This window comes from Anas platyrhynchos, chromosome 2, assembly GCF_047663525.1.
Source record: "Anas platyrhynchos isolate ZD024472 breed Pekin duck chromosome 2, IASCAAS_PekinDuck_T2T, whole genome shotgun sequence".
NCBI classification, from domain to species: Eukaryota; Metazoa; Chordata; class Aves; order Anseriformes; family Anatidae; genus Anas; species Anas platyrhynchos.
The window spans coordinates 49,667,472-49,690,197 of NC_092588.1; the positions used below are offsets into that span (position 1 = coordinate 49,667,472).

At 40.3% G+C, this 22,726-nt stretch overlaps 1 protein-coding gene across 12 annotated transcripts in view; it reads left to right on the plus strand.

The window, feature by feature from the left end:
* The window catches only part of PIEZO2 (piezo type mechanosensitive ion channel component 2), a 312,264-nt gene that overhangs the window by 145,922 nt on the left and 143,616 nt on the right, over positions 1 to 22,726 (plus strand). The window lies entirely within an intron of this gene.

Genomic DNA, 22,726 nt, shown 5'->3' on the forward strand with positions numbered 1-22,726 from the left:
GTATAGTAGCCATCACCTTTGTCCAATACAATCTTGACTGCAGTTCCTACTGCAATTTCTACAGAAAGTTTTGAAGAAATTTGGAGAGTTACTAAAAATGTTATGCTGTGTTATGCTGTCCTACAAGAAACATGCTTTAAAATGTTGAGTATGTGTAACATCTGCACATTATACAAACTGTCATCTTACACTGTGTCTTCAAGCTTGCTTGAATACTGAAGAACCAAAGCAAGTAGATTTATGGATAATTTAGGATGTGTTGTGGGTTTTTTGTGCTTTTTTTTTTTTTTTTTTTTTTAGCCACTGTTCATCATTGATGCATGTTTAGATGACACCCAAATATTCATGAAAATGAATTGTGGAAAGCTCTGCTCTACTTTACTCTATATATGACTAAAAATGTTTTTCAGAAATCATTGTTCATCTCAGTGGCTTAAAGCTGTTTTTCTTTTCAGCCTATGTTGGACCCAGTGAAAATGGCTCATTCAAATATGACTAGCTAGTGGTTAGTTATGAACAATTAACAGGCACTGTGCTTTTTTCCTGGGTACTCTGGCAATGAAAATAAGAGAACTGAATGCACAAAGCCTGTTAAAATTCCAAAGCAGAAAGTATCAGGTCAGTCATTGAGCTAGCCTTCTGCTGTAACTCAGCCCATAGTGTCTTCTCACCTCATGGCTGTGGTGAGACTCAAAGCATGGAGTCTGGAAAGAGCGACAGCTAGGTTTGAGGAAACTGCCACTTCTGCACTGCAGAAAATTAAAAGAGAAAGAAGGTCTTTTTTTGTTTTTTAATCTAAATTTCTTTAATTTGAGCTACCAGATCATGGAGCTTACAGCCTTGTCAAGTAGATTACAGAAATGTCTTATTTTATAATGTATTTATTGAACTAGAGATGATCTAATCATTTTAAAACTTTAAACAAACTTCTTAAAACTCATTGTCCTGCAGGTTTTCATAAAATCATAGAATCATAGAATATCCTGAGTTGGAAGGGACCCTTAAGGATCATCAAGTCCAACTCTTGACACCGCACAGGTCTACCCAAAAGTTCAGACCATGTGACTAAGTGCACAGTCCAATCTCTTCTTAAATTCAGACAGGCTCGGTGCAGTGACCACTTCCCTGGGGAGCCTGTTCCAGTGTGCAACCACTCTCTCTGTGAAGAACCCCCTCCTGATGTCAAGCCTAAATTTCCCCTGCCTCAGCTTAACCCCGTTCCCGCGGGTCCTGTCGCTGGTGTTAATGGAGAAAAGGTCTCCTGCCTCTCGACACCCCCTTACGAGGAAGTTGTAGACTGCGATGAGGTCTCCCCTCAGCCTCCTCTTCTCCAGGCTGAACAGGCCCAGTGCCCTCAGCCGTTCCTCGTACGTCTTCCCCTCCAGGCCTTTCACCATCTTCGTAGCCCTCCTCTGGACACTCTCCAACAGTTTCATGTCCTTTTTGTACTGTGGTGCCCAGAACTGCACACAGTACTCGAGGTCGGGCCGCACCAGCGCAGAGTAGAGCGGGACAATCACCTCCCTTGACCTAGTAGCGATGCCGTGCTTGATGCACCCCAGGACACGGTTGGCCCTCCTGGCTGCCAGGGCACACTGCTGGCTCATATTCAACTTGCTGTCTACCACGACCCCCAGATCCCTCTCTTCTAGGCTGCTCTCCAGCGTCTCATCGCCCAGTCTGTACGTGCAGCCAGGGTTTCCCCGTCCCAGGTGTAGGACCCGGCACTTGCTCTTATTGAACTTCATGCGGTTGGCAATCGCCCAGCTCTCCAACCTATCCAGATCCCTCTGCAAGGCCTTTCCACCCTCATTCGAGTCCACAACTCCTCCAAGTTTGGTGTCATCAGCAAACTTGCTCAAAATACCTTCTATGGTATGGAAGTATGGTTTTCCATACTTCCATTCTTCCTCTTATTACTATTCTCTGAGTTGTAATTTCTAATGTAACTATGGACTACTCACCTGCTAACAGTGCATCCATTCTCTTTTCACATTTGTCCCTGTGGTGTCTCTCTCCTGTATAATGCTTTACATTAAGGTTCCACAAAACAAAATTAAGAATGATTTAGTAACTGTTATTATATGTTAAGTAAATACAAAATGTTTGAAAAAAATATGGATTTGAAGAATAATGTGTGGTTATTACACTTTTGGCAATATTTGATAAGTATGTTTCTCATAATAAATAGCTATTTCAATGACACAGAGAAAAGAACATTTGAACAGTCATTTCTTAGTAAAATCTAATTATCTGTATTAAAAAACAAGTGTTCTATACTGAATTCATAAGGTTTGTTTGGCTGATTGCTTCAAAGTGATCCTTAATCAATTGTTATTTTGATGGTATTCAACAATTTCTTGTTAATTTGAAATTACATGTTTAGATATTCAGAAGTTGACTCTGGCTCTGTATAATTTTTATGTGACATGACTGCAGCATTTGACTGCAGCAATATTTATTTAGAAAATGCAACACATAGCTTTTCTGATTCTGGCTAAAGGGATGCTGAATGCGATTGACACTGAAAGCTGCTCCTGTCTGTGTATTGACTTGTGTGCTGCTGCTGCTTCTTCTTTTTTGTTGTTTTTTTTTTTTTAAATCCTTCTACTATTTCTGAAGAAGAAAATGTATGTTAGGTTGGGACTGGTAGCTATCACACCTCAAGAAAAAGAAAAGGTAAGGAGGTGGGAGCAGGGAAGGGAATAAGACTGTCAAGGAAAGATAGCAGAAGTGAATCCATCCCTATGTCATGGCTAGTCCCTGGATAGATTGGCTCCTATTGCTATATATTGCAGATCTTCTGTGTATTTCAATAACTCCTTCAGTTACTCTTCAGTCACAAAGCGATAAGGAGGACAACCCGCATCACTTTTCCCTGAAGCAAAATAAACACAACAGTTCCACATGCCACAGGTAAGGAGACAGAATATTCCCAGCAGAAGCCAGGAGCAAGCTAGCTGTCATCGCCAAGAGATGCTTTTTTGTTCCTACATAGGCCTCTGAATGTAGACGGATGTCTGCTTTTGCAGCTGCTCCACATATGCCCCTGCTCGGTCTAGCCAAAAACATTGTGTATATCTTCCCTACCCCTTGCAGAGACTGAGAACTCGATTTCCTAAACCACTCATGATGTGTGGTGAGCGCTGGAATCCAGACACATCAGAGACACTTCTCAAGCACCTCCTTCCAGGTCTAGGTTGCTAATTATGAGCCTACTGGTGATTTGTTTTCCCTCTTTCCCCCATGCTTGGATTGCTTGTAAATTGTTGTGATATTTGATTGGTGCTTGGCCAGAGTTTCTCTGGGTGACATGTAAAGAATAAACAGAAAGAAGAGAATACCACTGGATTCTATAAATATTTATTATGCACAATTCTGGCTTGGAAATCCAAACACCATATGGTTTTCTATAGTGGCATCCCCCACTTCTCCCCACACTCTCCAGTGATTTAGTAAAAAGAATAAATATATGTTTGAAATATAGTCTTATCCTGATAGCTTGCTCCATAATTTCGCGAACTTTCTTCACATATATCTGAATCCTACAGCCCTTTCTTGGACAAAGCTCCCATTGACATCACTTTGGGAGTGTTGCCTTGGCCAGGGGCTGTGAGAGACGGCAGGGTTTGATCCTGCAGAGGTTATTTTAAAAGAAACAGTGCAGTCTCACCGTGTTTGGCAGACGTTGCGTAATTTGAGTTTGGGAAGACAGGGAGAAATGGGTGCAGTGGTACAATTGGAGGGACTTGGGGAGAGCCCTACAAGACACCTTTCCCGCTTTTTGAAAAACAAACAAACAAAACAAAACAAACCTCTAGCAGCCTGTGCAACTGTTGTGGTCTCCCATCCCACAAAGAAGCTAAGCAAGTGCTTAAGCATCCAGGTACTCCCTGACTTCATCAGGGTTCCTTGAGCTCCTCAGGTCAAGTGCTGACATGCTAGGACTCACAGGTGACCCCACTTTATTCTCCTCAAGGTTTCCCAGGCAGGTAGCTATACTCTGCATCCGCGGAGCCTGGACTTGATTAACCCTATATACTCTTCCCTATATACTCGATGAACCCTATATAACCCTTTATACTCTTCCAGATGATATCTCAATTTTTAGTCATTTTACTCTCTGCCTGTTATTTAATTGATAGTTAGGGATATAAGGGTAGAGAAGCACATCAGAAGGGCTTCAAACTACAGTGCTTCCCTTCCTTGAAGGAGCAATGGCCAGCAGGTGAGGTTGGCTTCCCATGTACACACACTCATCTCAATGCAAAGTGCAGCACATGGTCCTGAGCAATGAGAAGCCAGGGAAACTGAGGTTGCTTTCCTTCCCTTATTTTGTTATTTTGTGGTGGTGACTGTGGAATTTGTGCATGTGTGTGTTGAAGCATTCATGTTGTTTATAGTGTGGGAAATGGGGAAGAAATGTGTTTTCAGTTTAATCTGATATATACTGCATGCCTAAGTTTCTATCCTAAATTGAGTTTTCTTTGCTGCTCTGATGAAAAGTGAGACTTTGAAAGAAAAGTCCGGATTACACAGAAAGCCAGAATAAAAATTGCATTATATTTTCAAAGAACAAACCTATTGTTTAAAAAGTTATGAACAAATGGTTGTGTTTACATATATATATATATAAATATATATATACATATATATATAAATATATATATATATGTAATACTGTGTAAGCTAAAATATTTTGGTCAGTATTACATACTGAAATAGAAACAGATCAAATTTAGTTTTAAATGACTTTAACTTCATGGATTTCGTTGCAATATCCACTTCTATTCAAATATTGCTGTAAGCAGCTATGTTGTCCATTATATTCACACAAATTACTGTGAGTAAAGATTTTTCTGATTGCCTGCTAACAAACAATACTTTCAATACCTTGTATTTAACATGTTGTTGTAGAGTGTAAAGTAGCCTATTTTTTGTGTGTCACTGAGAAGGAAATAATTTCAAGACACCCTCCAGACATGCCCCCACCCATGCAGTGAAACGTGAAATGAGGTCAAAGTGAGGAAGTCCCCCTTCTTGGACTGTTATCCCATTTACCTTTTCCTTGTCAGTGTGCCTTAATAGCTGTGATCTGTGAGGAATTTCTGCTTCTAACTCAAACCCTGGGCCATATCCATAAAGCCTGGCAGTGTTATGAACTAGTATAGTACTTGTTAGCAGTAACACTTTCTGTGTCAAGTGAGATTACCCTTTTCTCCAGGGGTAAACGCCTCATGTGTCACAGAAATAATTTTGAGACACCGTCTTAGAAGGTGATGAATCTTCTGTTTATTACAAGATATGGATTATATTCTGTTATTTCCTTTCTTAAACTTTTAAAACTTTTCAATGTACTTTTTAAACTCTAGCTAACTTTTAAACATAGTCTGACTTTTGACAGATATCATTTGCATAATTTTTTGCAATGTACTATCCTACCTTCTGCAAAAGGAACACATTTCTTTTTAACAGTCATGTCACATGGTATTTTTAAGATAATGCTGTTGATGTATTTGTGTTGCACACCAGTCAGGTGGTAAAAAGAGTTTCACCAAGTGAGACTTCTTTTGCAGAATGTTTTCTGGAGATGATGTCCATATGCCTAGAACACTTAGACTACGAATTACGTTTTTACTTACTGGCTTTTCTCAAGGCTGTCCTTATTAAAAAAAAAAAAAAAAAAAAAAAAAAAAAAAAAAGTAGTAAAACTACCTATTTAGATGAAAGATGTAAACATTCACTAAAATTAACTTGATTTGTTTTGAGCAGATTTAAGAGATTTTCTAGTTCTTAATTCCCCATTTTTCTGTTTAAGCAATTATCTTAATGGTAACATAAACAATCTCTACCTAAAATAATTATAGTAATCATGACTATTCTCTAGAGTACATCACCATAACATGCGAAGAAGGTATTTCCTCTGCACTGATTGCAGCTACTTTCACACCTTCTCTCTAAACAGCATTGAAAGTAGCAGTGTGAACTCTAAGTGTCTGAACACACAGTTCTTAATTGTATAAGCAGTTCTGTAGACTTCAGTGATATATCTCACAACAGTAAACATGAAGAATCCAGGGCATAAACTAATTGTTAGCAACATAAATAAATTAATTAAATTTTGGGATATCTTGTAGACTTTCTAGAATTTAGAGAATTTTACATGCTCCAATTTAGTGAGAATAGAGATTAAAAATCCAAGGTGGACATCATACCAGGTAGTTCAGTGGAAAATTGTGTTTTTTGCTACACAAACAGAGCACGGTTGTGTGACCACTGTATTCTAATCTTCTGCATGTATATGCTAAGAGTCAAAAAGGCACTTAAAGGAAGCATGAGTTTTGCTTCCTCGCCAGCCTCCTGTCCACCTACCAAAAATCTGGTATGCAAGCATCCTGGAGACTGATCTCTTGCACACCAACAATCTCTTAGTTGTGTGATATACCTATGTTAAATCTCAAATTCAACCATATGTAGATGAGAAGCACCTCGGTGTTAATTACAAGATGCTTTGTGATAGTCAGGCCTTTTCATTTGTCTCTCTGTCTGCCTATCTATCCTATCTATTGCTTAATTTTCCATAGTCAGGCCTGATAGATCAAATACTTAAATGTATCTGCAGGTGTAATAGAGGATTACCAGTATATATTTGCTAGTGATCCTCCTTCCTCACTAGAAACTCTGTTTTACAGAGATTTGCAAAGATATCAGGACTGTGTGATCCTAGTTATATTTCAATTTGCTGAATTTGACAAATAAGTAGGGTTGTGACGAGCATGTACAAATAAAAATTAATTAAAAAAATGAAGGGGGTGCTCTTGGAGTCTGGGAACATTAGAAATCAAACAATTCAACATTCTGAACTATTTAAAGGCATCAACATAATATCTTTCAAGTGCTTGAGTCACTCTGGGAATTGAGTTTGTAACTCAAGAATTCTTGTGACTCTTGAACATTTTATCTGTAATCTTTGTTGAAAGTGGTGGGAACGTAGCTGAATCAACTCTTCTTCTTGTAATGTGCTAAATGAAAATGTTATTCAAATACATTTCTACTGCAATATTTCAAAAGCCAAAAATCCACTAATCACTTTCCTAGTTCTTTTTCTTGACAAAAAAGATGCACTTTTGCTGAACATAGTCTTTGCCTAGTCTTATGCTTCCTGATATGCTTGTTCCTAATAAAATAATGGTTTTACTACATTTATTGTTACTACTATCATGCTTGCATAAAAATTTTAAATAGGAAATCCTACTGGGGAGAAATCATTGTAAAACTTCTTTTCTTGAGCTGTGCTGTAGTTAAGCATAATAGAAACTTTATAGTTACCTTTTTTCAAACCACACCTTACTTTCCCAAGCATCCAGCTCCATGGATATCTTTTGGGAAATGGAATAATTTAATAGCCCATGAAAACATAGGAGTCAATGGCTTACCCCGTGCTTCCAGTCTTAAAAGTAGGTTACTAGAGCAATTTGGATTAAAACAGAAATTCAAATTTTGCACCTTAGGACTATCTCAAATTACACTCTTTTTGTTAAATTAAGAGCAGACGTCATATAGAGAAGTCAGTTTAGGAATGGGAAGTGCTGAGTTTTCTAGCGTGGCATTGTAAATCTATAATTTTGATCCCAATGAAAATTTCAATTTCCAGACAAACTGTCAATATGTATAATTTCTGGAAACCTGGCCACTTCTTTAGAACTCTGTTTGAAAAATGTGATTTTTAAAAATTATTTTCTAAAATGCTTTTATTTTCCTGCCAGTAAAGAGGTATCCGGTACTAAATAAACTCGGAGGAAGATAACAAAGACATATATGTTTCAGTACATTATATTGCCTAGCATCCTATAGAATCACAGAATCATCTAGGTTGGAAGAGACCTCCAAGATCACAAAGTCCAACCTCTGACCTACCACTAGCAAGTCCTCCACTAAACCATATCACTAAGCTCTATGTCTAAACATCTTTTAAATACCTCCAGGGAAGGTGACTCCACCACTTCCCTGGGCAGCCCATTCCAATGCCTAACAACCCTTTCAGTAAAAAAATTCTTCATAATATCCAACCTCCCCTGGTGCAACTTTAGCCCATTCCCCCTCATCCGGTCACCGGGCACATAGGAGAATAGACCAACCCCCACCTCGCTACAGTCTCCTTTAAGGTACCTGTGGAGTGTGATCTTCCTTTTCCCTGTTCTATTGACTTTTTTTTTTTTTTTTCCAGATATAAAGAATCCTTTCAGTATTTTTATTTCAGTATTTTCTGCTATTGACAAACTTCCAGTGGTGAATAAATACAAAAGAATCAGATGGCTAAAATAGAATAGAATAGTTAAGTTGTAAAGGACCTTCAAAGATCCTTGAGTCCAAGTGCCTAACCACTTCAGCGCTAAACAAAAGATGAAGTTTGTTATTGAGGGCATTGTCCAAATGCGTCTTGAATGCTGACAGTCACTGGGCATCAACCACTTCTCTAGAAGTACTCATGTATAGCTTTGAAGTGAAACGGTTTAAAAGTGATGTTATTTTTTCTCTTGGTTTCTAACTTTTAAGAGTGAAATTTCTTCATGTTTCAAAGATTTTTTTTTATTATTTTTTTTTCTTTTTCTCACCATGAGGGCTGAAAATGGATACTCTTTTGTAAGGAAAAGCTAATGACTGTCTCAGTCACATGGCTCCAGAGGGTGAAACTTCAACAGCACCCTGGCTTGTATAAGAAGCAGTGTGGCCAGCAGGGCTAGGGAAGTGATTGTCCCCCTGTACTCGGCTCTGGTGAGGCCGCACCTCGAGTAGTGTGTTCAGTTTTGGGCCCCTTGCTACAAGAAGGACATCGAGGTGCTCGAGTGAGTCCAGAGAAAGGCAATGAAGTTGGTGAGGGGTCTGGAGAATGAGTCTTACAAGGAGTGGCTGGGGGAGCTGGGTTTGTTCAGCCTGGAGAAGAGGAGGCTCAGGGGTGAACTTATTACACTCTACAGGTACCTTTAAGGAGGCTGTAGCAAGGTAGGGATTGGTCTGTTCTCCCATGTGCCTGGTGACAGGACGAGGGGGAATGGGCTAAAGTTGTGCCAGGGGAGGTTTAGGTTGGATATTAGGAAGAACTTTACTGAAAGGGGTGTTAGGCATTGGAACGGGCTGCCCAGGGAAGTGGTGGAGTCACCATCCCTGGGTGTCTTTAAAAGACATTTAGATGTAGAGCTTAGGGATATGGTTTAGTGAGGACTGTTAGTGTTAGGTCAGAGGTTGGACTAGGTCTTGGAGATCTCTTCCAACCTAGATAATTCTGTGATTCTGTAGGGTGCTTGGTAAAGCTCTGGCAACTAAGTAATGTTTAAGCTGTGAAAGATCCTTTTGCAACAGGAAAGATCCTAATTGTGCAACTACTCCTCAGTCTTAATGGGGGAATGGTTTTAAGTTACCTTGTCTCCAGTATACTTGCCTGAGTTTTGCATTATGAGAATGTAACAAACAATTGCTCGATACCTGATTCAACTGCAGACAACCAAGGGTGGAAATGGTAGTACAGTTCTTATATTTGTTCCATGTTGCTGCAAACAGTAGTGTAATCTAGCTTCTTCTCTGTCATCTCTTCTTCCCTCCCCCCCCCCCATTGTCACTGTAGTGACATGAAGTTTCTTTCTTCTGCTTCAGCATGTAAAAACCTACTTTGATTACATTCTATTTAATTGCTGTCTTCATGTAGCTTAAACATATGTGTGTTTGCCATCAGACTACATCCTCCTGCTATGTGTTGACATTAGCAAGTGATCACACAACTGAAAGATTCATTGCTATAGCAGATGCAGTTGTGAATTAACAGTTGAATGAGCTGTCACTTTTAAACTGAAAACTCATCATTAAAGAGAATAGAGCACCTGGATGCAAAAACTAAGGATAAAGAGTCATACAGTGATACAAAACTGAAGCCTGACATAATTCAAATGTGAAAGAATACATTTGTGAATTCTATAATAGGATTCTTTCATATTTGTGTAGTAATTATCTTCCAGCTAATAACATGAAAGTAAAATACTGATTAGCTGTTTACTTAAAGCATGTTCATCATGATATATTCATTGCTACAGCCTCATTGTGTATTTCACAATCATAAAACGTATTTGAAGTGTTGTCTCTTTCTTGACAGCTCTGGAAATACTACTGAGAATGACTGGAAAACCAAGAGAAATGAAATAAAGACATGTAAAGAAGAAAGTATCTGAGTGAACAGAAAAATTAGTACTGGGAAAATAGTGACATAATGTGAAAGAGTAGTGTAATTTAGTGAATAATTAATCAGAAAAAAATAGAGGCAATAAATGAGGTTTCTTTTTCAGAAAATAACATTTGTGTTGAAAAATTAATCTAACCCCGGAAGAGAGCTTTATAGTGTAGGGTTTTTCCCATTTTTCTGACATGAGTAAATGTTCTGTGCTGACTCTTCCAAGCAGCCAGTAAATATTCTTTTCCATATGCACATGAGAAAAACGGAGCGGAGGTTAACACCCCCGGTTCACTGGGGACTTGTGTGGCCTCTGCACACTGTCAGAATGCAAAGGAATATATACTGTTATTGTGAAATGTGGAAGAATTATGTGAACTTACTGAGAAGCCAAGATTTCCCTTCATGGGCTACCATTCAGAGGAGGAAAAGACTTGTGGGAGGAAAGAAGAGATGCAGGACTTGATGCTGACATCTGCTCCAGTTCAGTGCTTCTAGAAATCAGATCAGTCTGCCCCCATATTTCATTTCCTTCTTTAATCTTGACCAATAATTTATAATTGGTATCAGCTGATCATCTGGCACTCTTTTGCCATGGCAGAATGAATGAGTAGGAGCTTTATCCTCCTACTCTTTATTGTCCAAGAGATGATAAAACTTTGAAAGACAAAGATCTCTATTAATTTTTAATACCGTCTCTGAAACATCCTCCTAGTTGACCTCTTCTCATTATTTTTGGAATGCCTTCAGAGACAGGATACAAAGTGTCTTCAAGCCCTGCTTCAATTCTGTGTCACTTTTGACATCAGTCCCAGGCTGTATGGTATGGTTCCTGCAAAGGGAAGCACACTCAGAGATAGGCTCTGTCATGTGGAATTGCTTAATTGATCCACTTACTCTAAATACTAATCTAAATGTCTTAAGATCAAGAGTGAGCAAACTGTACAGTGTGCAGCAGAATAATGAAGCCTGTGGATTCTTGTGGATTTGTCTTTCTGGATTCCTTGTTTTCTTACGTAACCCATCCACTTGCATGCCTTGTGTCATGTAGTAAGCCTTGTTTTTGGGTAGAAAAATGTTTTAGGAATCCATACGAGCTGAGATAGAGCGTTTTTAATTGCAGGCAGTATCATTATGACTTTTTTTTACCCGGTATATCTGCTTTCTTCAAATCAGTATTCTAGGTCAGGGACTTAGACTGCTGGAGAGGAGTTCCTGAGTCAGAAAAAGCGCATACACTGCCACATCCCTTTGTGAACTCATGCTTATTGACGAGACCTTCTGTTCCTGCTGCTCCTTCAGTCCTGTCTCCTCTCTGGGACTTGCTTTGGCAATGCTGGTGTTTTGCAGGAATGGTCAGTACAATCCCAACAGAAGCAGTCAGGGAGGCTTTTGCACCGTTCACACTCCTTTTATTAGGAGAATATAAGATCTTGAGATACAGCAGTGTAAATCAAACTTACTTTCTGCTAACTTTTCTACTAAAAATTTACTTTCTGCTAACTACTGCAACACGTGTGCTGTCAGCAGCCCAATGAGGTTAAAAAGAAATGAAGCTTAAAGTTGAGCAGAGACTTTTTTTGATATCATAATAAGAAAATAATAAATTTCTGCCTCATTGAAACCAAAAGCTGTAGTCCTGAAAAAATGGACATTTACTCTTTAAATGTAATTTCTAAGGATGTGCTACAATGGTTTAAGTGCTTTGCCCAAAGAAGAGCAACCTGATTCGTGTCACCTACAGACTAAAGCAAGATGGGTCAAGTGAATGAGTATCATGAAATTGAGGGAAGGAAGTTGTGACAGAGCAGTCGCTCTGAGACATCATAGTGTTAGATTTTATACCTCAGATATATTTTCCTTGCTAGCTGTGAGTAAGAAGAAATTTTCTCTGCATCTGGATAATTGTATAATTTCCATTGGATTCTTGTACCCCCGAAGCACGTGCCATTGTGTCATATTAATCTGATGGTCTGGGCTGGCTCAGCAATTGCTTAAGATCCTCTCAGAAGTCATCTCAATTCAGTAGGAATCTATTTGTCTAACTGTTTGTGTTAGGTTTTTAAGTCACTCATTTCCTGCCACCCCGTCTGCTTATTTTCTTTTCAGCTAAATTAATTTCAGCTAACTTTTCTCATGCTTTTTAATCTAGGGATTCAAAGGAAACAAACATCAGATAGAAGGTATTTTATGGCCTGTGTTGTTTGAACACTTGAATTGTTAGACTGTTGTCAGTGTTTTTCTTGGCACAGCCCAGCCTCCTGCAGTACAGTGGTAGCTGGGAGCAATACAGTGGTAAACCCACCAGCAGCCGAATGTGAGCCAGTCTTTGTTTTAATCTGGAGAGCAATCAGCATTGCAATTAGTATCCAAAAACTCTCTAGGACGCATGCTTAACTGTTTGGCTTTGTGTTTTATTTTGTTTTTGTTGGTTTTTGTTCATGAATAAATCATGTGAGACCTCCAAATAGTAATTGGCTCATGAAGCACGATAAAGGCTGTGGCTGACAGAGTGCTAGTGCACTGTGTAGGGGGGGATGAGCGGGCTGCTGTGAATAAAAGTGAGAGCACTCAACTTGATGTTCTCTTTTCTCCATTTGGTTCTGAGCAGTCCTGTCCTTGTTGATGCTTGGGCAAGGCAGGAGTCCTCCACATGGGTAAAATGCTATCACAGTTGGCTCCTTTGCCTGAAGGGGGTCTTTGGCTGATGCCTATCCCAGCCATTGACTAGGTAGCCTTGAGCAGTGAAGGGAATTAGTCCTCTCCTTTCCCACATATACATGGGGTATTTACCACCTGGGATCTATTTTATCTGTTCCATCTTAAGAAAAAATAAGAAGTTTTATTTCTTGTATCTCAGGGCATCAGTACATTTAGTTTGCCATACATTTCTACTGCTGTTTTTCAATCTGATGCTGTAGAACTGCACAGAATTGCATCAAATTTAAATCAGGATGTTTCTTCTGGCCTGTTTCAATGGAAATCAGCTGGGTGGTAGGGGAGTGGGAGCTGTGTGAGCACCTTGCCTCACAGACGTGCAGCACACATGCTCCTTGTGGCTGGATCCTTCTTTCAGAAGCAGTCATGTGCTTTTGCCTATAAAGCACTGGGATTTTCTGGCAATGACAGTAGGAATGGTGAGCTCATTGCCTTCTGTCCTGTCTTTGTGGTTGTTCCCATCCCTGTTGCTGTGACCCTTCGATTTTTTTTTTTATTATTATTATAATTTAAGTTAGGAATGGTCAAGTGGGTGCAGAGGGGTCCCCCAAGCTCTCAGTGAAATTCTGTGGGCACTCCAGCTTGGACCATGGTATTTCCTAGTGGCTGCGTGTCTTTCCTTTGTACTGAGGATAATCTGGCTTTGTAAAATGACAGTAATTTACAGTGTCACTTGCTATAAGTGGGGAAAATATCTGCAGCTGACTGGAAAATTTAGATGTGTCTTTTATTTTCTGTGAGTATATTATATGCTGGCTGTAGAATGAAATAAAAAGTAGTAGGAAATGATGATCTGTTTGCGCTCCAACCAGTGAAAGCTGCTAAGAGAGGGAGCAAATATGTTTTGAAATAATCACAGAATGTCAGCCTGCTTCAGTCTTTTCAGCACTTTGTTTTTGTCAGGAGTGTTGTGGAACATATGGATATCTGTATGCCTTTATATAAACAGTTAGCTGTCATTCACCAAGTATTTATGAGCATTGTGGACAGACTGATTTAATTGTGAATGTTTTGCAGTGATCAATGAATCCTGAATTAGTGCTTTGGCCAAATCCACATACAAAATGTGCGTAAGTGAGAAGCAACTCAGAAGTATATGTACTTGCAATAGAAACTCTCTTTAAAGATTTCAGACCAAAATGTCCCTAAAGCTGAGGTGTCCTCTGCATTCCTGCTCACTTTGGCTCTGCCTCCATCCAGGATCACATTCCCATTTTGACCTGAAATAATTCATGCTGTGGATTGGCTTGTCATTTCCACACGGTTAAGGGGGTTGGCACACACCGCGCCATGGGTGTGGATGGGAATGTGCTCACTTCCTCCTTGGCTGTGCAACCTCAGTCTTGCTGCACGTTTGGAGCTGTGGGACACGGGCAAAGCAAGCTTTATGTTGTACTGTCACGAGTCTGGCAGTAGCACAAGTGAGTGCTTTGCGTGATAGCTGCTAAATCCCTGCTAAATTTTATACCTTGTGTGTTGCTGTACTGGGCAACCTGGAGTTTGACCTTTGTTAGAAGATCAATGAAGAACCAGAAACAGTGGATGCTTTCAAAAAGAAAAATTGGCACAAACAAGCTTTTTAAATATTGCACATATCCATAATTTTTTAATGTTGAATGTTTTCTGCAAGCAATGAAGTACCAAAATCTTGGCATGTGCATTTAGTTTGAAATAGCTGTGCTGTCTCTGCATAGCAGTGTTTGGAAAGCAAATGTTTGGTTAATACGTGGTTAAGCACTTTTGCAATACAGAAAGTGTTCTTCATTGCAGGGTATTTGTCCTGAGAAAGTGAAGTGTACTTTTGGGTTTTGAATCCATGCAGACATAGTTTGTAAGCAGTAATTAAGATTTTAGAAATGCTTCAGGAGCCCTTTGAACTTGTATGTTGGGCAGGTCAGTGCACGCTAAATATTTTGTAAGTACTTCTCTATGCATTTTTGCTTCCCTCTTCCTCCCACTCTTTTACTTTGCATGACCAAAGTTCTGTCAAAGTGCAACTTCAGGTATTTTGTGTAAAGCATACAGCATTTGGCAGTCACAGTAAGGGAATGTAAGATTGAATGGTCAAGTACAGCCATATAGACATTAATATTAATATGACAGTAAATTTGTTCTTTGTTTATAACTTGACTTCAGTTTGTGGATGACCATGAGGTAAGGAAAGGACTAAAGGCAGACCCACCAGTGCTCAGCAACCTGCATAATTTGTGCGGGCCTGCATATGACCCTGAGGGCCATAACTAGTTCTTTGAGTTCTACAGGCAGCTGACAGAAGTTGCGAATTCGTCGGCGCTTGTACTCGTGGGGGACTTCAACTTCCCTGACATATCCTGGAAGCACAACACAGCCCAGAGGAAACAGTCTAGGAGGTTTCTGGAGAAAGTGGAAGATAGCTTCCTGACGCAGCTGATTAGTGAACCTACCAGGGGTGGTGCCCTGCTAGACCTTCTCTTCACAAACAGAGAAGGACTGGTGGAGGATGTGATTGTCGGGAACAGTCTTGGGCAGAGTGACCACGAAATGGTGGAGTTCACTATTCTTGGCGGGGCCAGGAAGGGAACCAGTAAAACCACTGTATTGGACTTTCGGAGGGCTGACTTTGGGCTGCTCAGGACACTAGTTGGTGGAGTCCCATGGGAGGCGGTTCTGAAGGGCAGAGGGGTCCAGAAAGGCTGGGCGCTCTTTAAGAGGCAAATCCTAATGGCGCAGGAGCGGTCTGTCCCCATGTGCCCAAAGATGAGCCAGCGGGGAAGAAGACCAGCCTGGCTCAACAGAGAATTGTGGCTTGAGCTTAGGAGGAAAAAGAGGGTTTATAATCTTTGGAAAATTGGGCAGGCCACTAAGGAGGACTATAAGGATGTAGCGAGGCTGTGCAGGGACAAGATTAGGAAGGCCAAAGCTCATCTGGAGCTCAATCTGGCTACTGCTGTTAAAGATAACAAAAAACGCTTTTATAAATACATCAACACAAAAAGGAGGACTAGGGAGAATCTCCATCCTTTACTGGATGCAGGGGGAAACTTAGTTACAAGAGATGAGGAAAAGGCGGAGGTGCTTAATGCCTTCTTTGCCTCAGTCTTTAGCGGCAAAACCGGTTGCTCTCTGGATACCCAGTACCCAGAACTGGTGGAAGGGGACGGGGAGCAGGATGTGGCCCTCACCATCCACGAAGAACTGGTTGGTGACCTGCTACGGCACTTGGATGTCCACAAATCGATGGGGCCGGACGGGATCCACCCAAGGGTACTGAGAGAACTGGCAGAGGAGCTGGCCAAGCCCCTATCCATCATTTATCAGCAGTCCTGGCTATCGGGGGAGGTCCCAGCTGACTGGCGACTAGCAAATGTGACGCCCATCTACAAGAAGGGCCGGAGGGCAGACCCGGGGAACTACAGGCCGGTCAGTTTGACCTCAGTACCAGGGAAGCTCATGGAGCAGATCCTCTTGGGAGTCATCATGCGGCACTTGAAGGGCAAGCAGGCAATCGGGCCCAGCCAGCATGGGTTTATGAAAGGCAGGTCCTGCTTGACGAACCTGATCTCCTTCTACGACAAAGTGACGCGCTGGGTGGATGAGGGAAAGGCTGTGGATGTGGTCTACCTTTTGACACCGTCTCCCACAGCATTCTCCTCAAGAAACTGGCTGCTCTTGGCTTGGACTGGCGCACGCTTCGTTGGGTTAGAAACTGGCTGGATAGCCGGGCCCAAAGAGTTGTGGTGAATGGAGCCAAGTCCAGTTGGAGGCCAGTCATTAGTGGCGTCCCCCAGGGCTCGGTGCTGGGGCCGGTCCTCTTTAACATCTTCATCAATGATCTGGATGATGGCATTGAGGGCACCCTCAGTAAGTTTGCAGATGACACCAAGCTAGGTGCGTGTGTCGATCTGCTCGAGGGTAGGAAGGCTCTGCAGGAGGATCTGGATAGGCTGCACCGATGGGCTGAGGTCAACTGTATGAAGTTCAACAAGGCCAAGTGCCGGGTCCTGCACCTGGGGCGCAATAACCCCAAGCAGAGCTACAGGCTGGGAGAGGAATGGTTGGAGAGCTGCCAGGCAGAGAAGGACCTGGGAGTGATGGTGGACAGTCGGCTGAATATGAGCCAGCAGTGTGCTCAGGTGGCCAAGAAGGCCAACGACATCCTGGCTTGTATCAGAAACAGTGTGACCAGCAGGGCTAGGGAGGTGATCGTCCCCCTGTACTCGGCTCTGGTGAGGCCGCACCTCGAGTACTGTGTTCAGTTTTGGGCCCCTCGCTACAAGAAGGACATCGAGGTGCTTGAGCGGGTCCAAAGAAGGGCGACGAAGCTGGTGAGGGGCCTGGAGAGCAAGTCCTATTAGGAGCGGCTGAAGGAGCTGGGCTTGTTCAGCCTAGAGAAGAGGAGGCTCAGGGGTGACCTTATTGCTCTGTATAAGTACATTAAAGGAGGCTGTAGAGAGGTGGGGGTTGGCCTGTTCTCCCATGTGCCTGGTGACAGGACGAGGGGGAATGGGCTAAAGTTATGCCAGGGGAGTTTTAGGTTAGATGTTAGGAAGAATTTCTTTACTGAAAGGGTTGTGAGGCACTGGAACGGGCTGCCCAGGGAGGTGGTGGAGTCACCATCCCTGGAAGTCTTCAAAAGACGTTTAGATGTAGAGCTTAGGGATATGGTTTAGTGGGGACTGTTAGTGTTAGGTCAGAGGTTGGACTCGATGATCTTGAGGTCTCTTCCAACCTAGAAATTCTGTGATTCTGTGATTCTGTGAACTAGGTTGCCATTGGAACCAATATCAGATCCGATTTGTCATTTGAACCATCAGGGAAAAGTCACACCAGCATGAATATAGTTCGCAAGTGTACAGGTTCCGTTTGAATTCCCAAGCAGTGTAAGTACGGAGGCAGACATTTCATCAAAGGGAAAGAGGACAAGGGGCCTCTTTAATTTGTTCCCAGCTGCAGCCATCCCAAAGATCCACTTCCAATAGCAAGGGTCAGCAAGCACATCTTTAAGGCAATCTGTTTTCTAGCCTTTGGCACCCTCAGTTTCCACTATTTTAGGATCACAGGGAGGATAAACAACTGAATTTGCTCCTTCACAGTACAGTGTAGCTCCTGTGTGACGCTGCCTGTCCACGTTTTTAGGGGACAGTGCCTGTGAATCTTGGGCCTGGTTTGCCTCCAACCCACGTGATTACAGTTGCAGCTGAAGCCCATGGGAATTGTACTCTGCACATATATATTGGTACCTGCAGTACTCATATACTAGGTCTGCTTTGAAATACCAGGTGTCTCACAGTGACCAAACAAGATGAATGGAAATTATTGTCATCTATGCATCTCTTCTGTAGTTTATCACCTGTTAACACAGTGTTACCTAACAAGTTTTATGAAATCACTTCATTAGAAAGCAGTCAGGTACTATCGAAAACCCCCAAGGGAACTGAAGGGAAGTTTGTATAGCAAGCAGTGAATAAGACTTTGGAGGAACTTGTAAGACTATGTTGAAAAATATTTAAAAATACATGTTTTACTCAATATTCAGTATAAAATCAGGCTTTTTACAGAGCTTTGTTAGGAGGCCTTGTTAGAGTTATTACTCAACATAAGCTTAACATTGTGTTATGTTGTTGATACTGAATTAATTTGAGTTCTGTTTACGATAGGATTTTTCCCTGGGACTTTTCTGTTTGTTTGTAATAAAATATTAAATATTTAAAGTTCAAAGATCATTGTTTTTCATTCTGTGTGTGAATTTTGTTTGTTTTCTTCACTATGGTATTATTCATACTGCTTTATACATGAGTTACTATGTACTTTACTTTTTTCAATTGAAGCCACTGCAGTTTTAATTCTAATAGCTTTGGTGGTTTGCTGCTTTCATTCTCTGAATCTGAAATAATGAGGATGGTAATGTGTCTACTATTCTTAAGAAGTGAAATCAGACCAGATAAGGTAACATCAACACTTCACTGTTAACCGAAGCTTTGTGCAGTCAGTAGAAAAATTAATAATGCTTGTTTGTGAGAAATACTTATTCTGGAAAGGGAAAAAAATATATTATTTTCAAAAACTCAAATGCTATTTCTAAAGTATTCAGCAAATATAATGTTCAAATAATGCTCACTTCACTTCTCCACAGCATTTGTGTTTTGTTTGACGGCTAATGAGTGTATACGAAGTAACAGAGCAGTTTTATCCTGCATATCTACAGCGAACTCTATTCTTGATGCAGAAGAACAGGGAAATTTTGCCTAGTGGTTTCTTTAGAACCAAAGAACTTCAGAAGTGGACCAGGGTCACACAGTGCTGGAAAAATTCTTTATAAACACAGGAAATAGAGATGATGTCTTCTTAAAGTAGTTTAAATTTAAAATATATGGATGAAAACACCAGGGGAACACAGACTGAGGAAACTACAGTATTAAGGATCTGTTGACTTGATAGATCAGTTTCACACGGTGATACAAAAGTCATAAAATCACTCATGTTCCATAAAATTGATTTTTGTTAACAGAGAAACTCTGTTGTAGTCTTAAAAATTGTGTGCAATATATTTTACTTGATCAAGAGAAGGTAGAAAAACATTTCAAATCTCTACTTTTTCTGGTTATTGTTTTTTGTTTTTTTTTGGTGGTGGTGTTTTTTTCTTTGTTTGTTCGTATTGTGGGGGTGGGTTGGTAGTGTTTTCTTTGCACGCAGTAAGAAAGAACAAAAGAGGGAGAAAACCATTCTGGAACTGCAGATTATTGTATGACATTTCATGTTATGTTTCAGAATATATGCCTGAGTTATAAGTTTCAGTCAAAGGTATCTATTGCAATTAAACTTTCCATATAGGTAAATTATGTAGTTTAGGTGAATAAACGATGTTGCAATAGCTGTAGATCAAGGGCTATGACCAGTTCATTGTATACTGTGATTCTTGCAGTGATTTTAAAAAGCTGTTTCTCTAGGAGATCCCCCTGAATAGGTTTCCTGTGTTTCTGGTTTAACTTCATCACTAGAGAGCCTTCTTTGGAGGGAAGGGCACAATGCATAGACTGTTATCAAATGCAAAATATGACCATGTGTGAATACGCAAATAAAGTGAGAAATGTTTGTGGAATGATTGCAGTATTTACCATTCTTTTTTGTACTGCCAGAGATAACAAGTGGGAATAACTGATTTTAGTTTTAGCTGTTGCTGTGAAGAACCGGGGAGCAAATTGCTTAGGGTTGAATGAAACAGTTTATTTTTCTGCTTTATAGAAGAATATACATTTCTTTATTTTCAAGTGATCTTTTGTTTCCTTTCTAATTATCACACTGAGGTCAATTTGTTTTCCTTTTCATGGGGAGATGGGGACAGTATACATTTGTGAATGGTTTTAGTGAATGAGCTATTCATGTGCAGAATTTCTCCCTGTTCTGTGGTTAAGTATCACTGTTCAGCCTCTCTATTGCTAGCCTGAACTGCACATTACATCTTTCACAACAACATACGTAATGATTTATTTTGAAAAATCAGAGGCACTTGGTTTAGGTTAGTGGAAAGAAATGTGAACCACCACAGAAGCAGTGCTCCCACAGGGGTCTCCCCTTGTTCTCAGTAGTGGGAGACGCTGAGGACGACCCAGCCTGGCTCCATGGGAGTACAATGTGAGGAAGGAGAACCTGGTGCAACTCAAAAGCACTGATTTTTGAAGGCTTTATACTTGTTCATGTGGGCATGGTTGAAGCCGAGGATTTGTGCGTTAAGTTTAGACATGATGCAAAATTAATTTAAGACAGCACTCCACACCTGTGTACCAGAAAAGCCTTTTTATAAGGGTATTACATATACGCGATCCTTTTTTCAACATAAGACTAGCAAATGTATACTATTCTTACACTAATTAAAACTAGTTTTATGGTTTATTTTTATTTGTTTGTTTTGTGTTGCGTTGTGGTTTTTTTTGAACTCTTTCAAAAAAAGTGCCCAAGCAATACTTTTCAGAATCAAGAATTCATATTCTGTTGGGATCTATTTAGGAACATAGCCTTAATAGGCAGTTTGCAGCATAACAATCTGGATAAGTGAAAATAATTAGTTTTTGTTGTTGTGAATACTGGGTGTATTGTTGTTGGGAGTTTAGTTTATTAAAAGTGTATTTTTTACTACTTTCTGCCAAAGCAGAAAGTGCAAACTCAGTGCCTTGACTAGCTAATCTTCAGTGACAATAAGAGCTACGACACTGCAAAATGAGCTGACATGTCAAGCTTTCATGTTCTGTAATGTTAAACAGATTGGCTGTCCTGTCATACCAGTTGCCTCTACAGCATTTATTTTTTGAAGCAGCAACACAGGAAACGTGCAAGCAGTCCAGTGAGGACTTAGCCACCTAATTCTTTTACAAGCCTTCCAGGGCTTTTGTTTTTTGTTTTTTGTTTTTTGTTTTCTTTCTTCCTGCTTCAGTACTACTTGATGCCATTAATGAAACATTTTGAAGCTGCTTAGTTATCACAGCATGCATGACCATTCCAAATTAATCTACAACAGCAAAGAGCATGCAAGGAAGAAAGTTGCTGGTTGCACAATTGCAATTTCTTTCTTTTCCTTTTACATGGAGTTGCAATTTCAAATCTTAATTATTTTTCCTTAGCTAGCACCTTATCCATTTATTTTATGTCTGGCTCGAGCGTGGGAAGAAAAAGAACTAGAGCTTGAATTTTCCCTCTCCTGTTTTGAACCAATTCTGTAGTACTTCAGAGTCTGTTTTGTAGTTGTGCTACAGTGCAATATCCCACTGAGCTGCACACTGGTCACTGCTTCCCATGATGCAGTCATTCCTACCTCAGTCAGCAGTAGTAATGGTTAAAAAAAAAAAAAAAAAGAAAAAAAAGTAGGAATTGATTTTAATTTATATTAAAAAGATTCCAACAAGACAACAAGGTTCCAAACAGTGGTCATGTCCTGATCACATAATAGACATTTTAAATATTCCAGATCTGCTAGCAGGCTGGCTAATTGCAGCAGACGCAGGTAACTCCTTCACACATAGCTTTTTGTCTAAAAGTGTTATGGTAAAGAAAGGCCAAAGGGGATATCTTCTTTTCTATCTATAAAACAACTTAACAAGGTTTTATACCTTGGCAGCTTCAAGGCTATGAAGAGCCAGCCTAGCTCCCTCACCTAAACCCAAGGAGCTATACAGATGCTTCACCTGTCAGAACTGATTATTAGAAATAAAGCCCTAAAAAAATCTGTTAAAATCACAACTGCATATCTAAATTGTGTTAACTTCATGATTGGCAGGTACACACTGTATATTTTCAAATCATTACAATTATATCCTTTCCTTAATAAAAGTTAATAGTTCAGTAAGCACATGTAGCAACTTAACAAACTATTCATTGTGTCACTAAATCTGAATCCAAGTTCTCTATTTTAACAGTGAACCAAATTCTGACCCATAAAGCCATATTTCCCAGCCTAAACATTTAAGTCTACACAACAAAGCAGGGCAATTTCTTTTGTAAATACATGTCATTCAGTCTTGCAGATGTTAGAGAAGTTTTTCTAGATGGGGACCTAACACTTTCTCTTTAACATTTACATATTAGTACTTAAGTGCTAATACTTAAATACTGGGGGAAAAGAGAGGTATTCGAGAGGTCTGGTTGAATAAAACATATTAACATATTAAAGTTGTAACATAATAAAGCATATTAAACATTACAGACCCAACCATGTCACCCCTCAGGAGTGATGTGAATGCTATCTTGTCTTTGCTTGACCGCCCTGGTAGAGCTGGATGCTATTGTCTGTGCCAAGAGTGGCAATAGAGGGATTGTGAT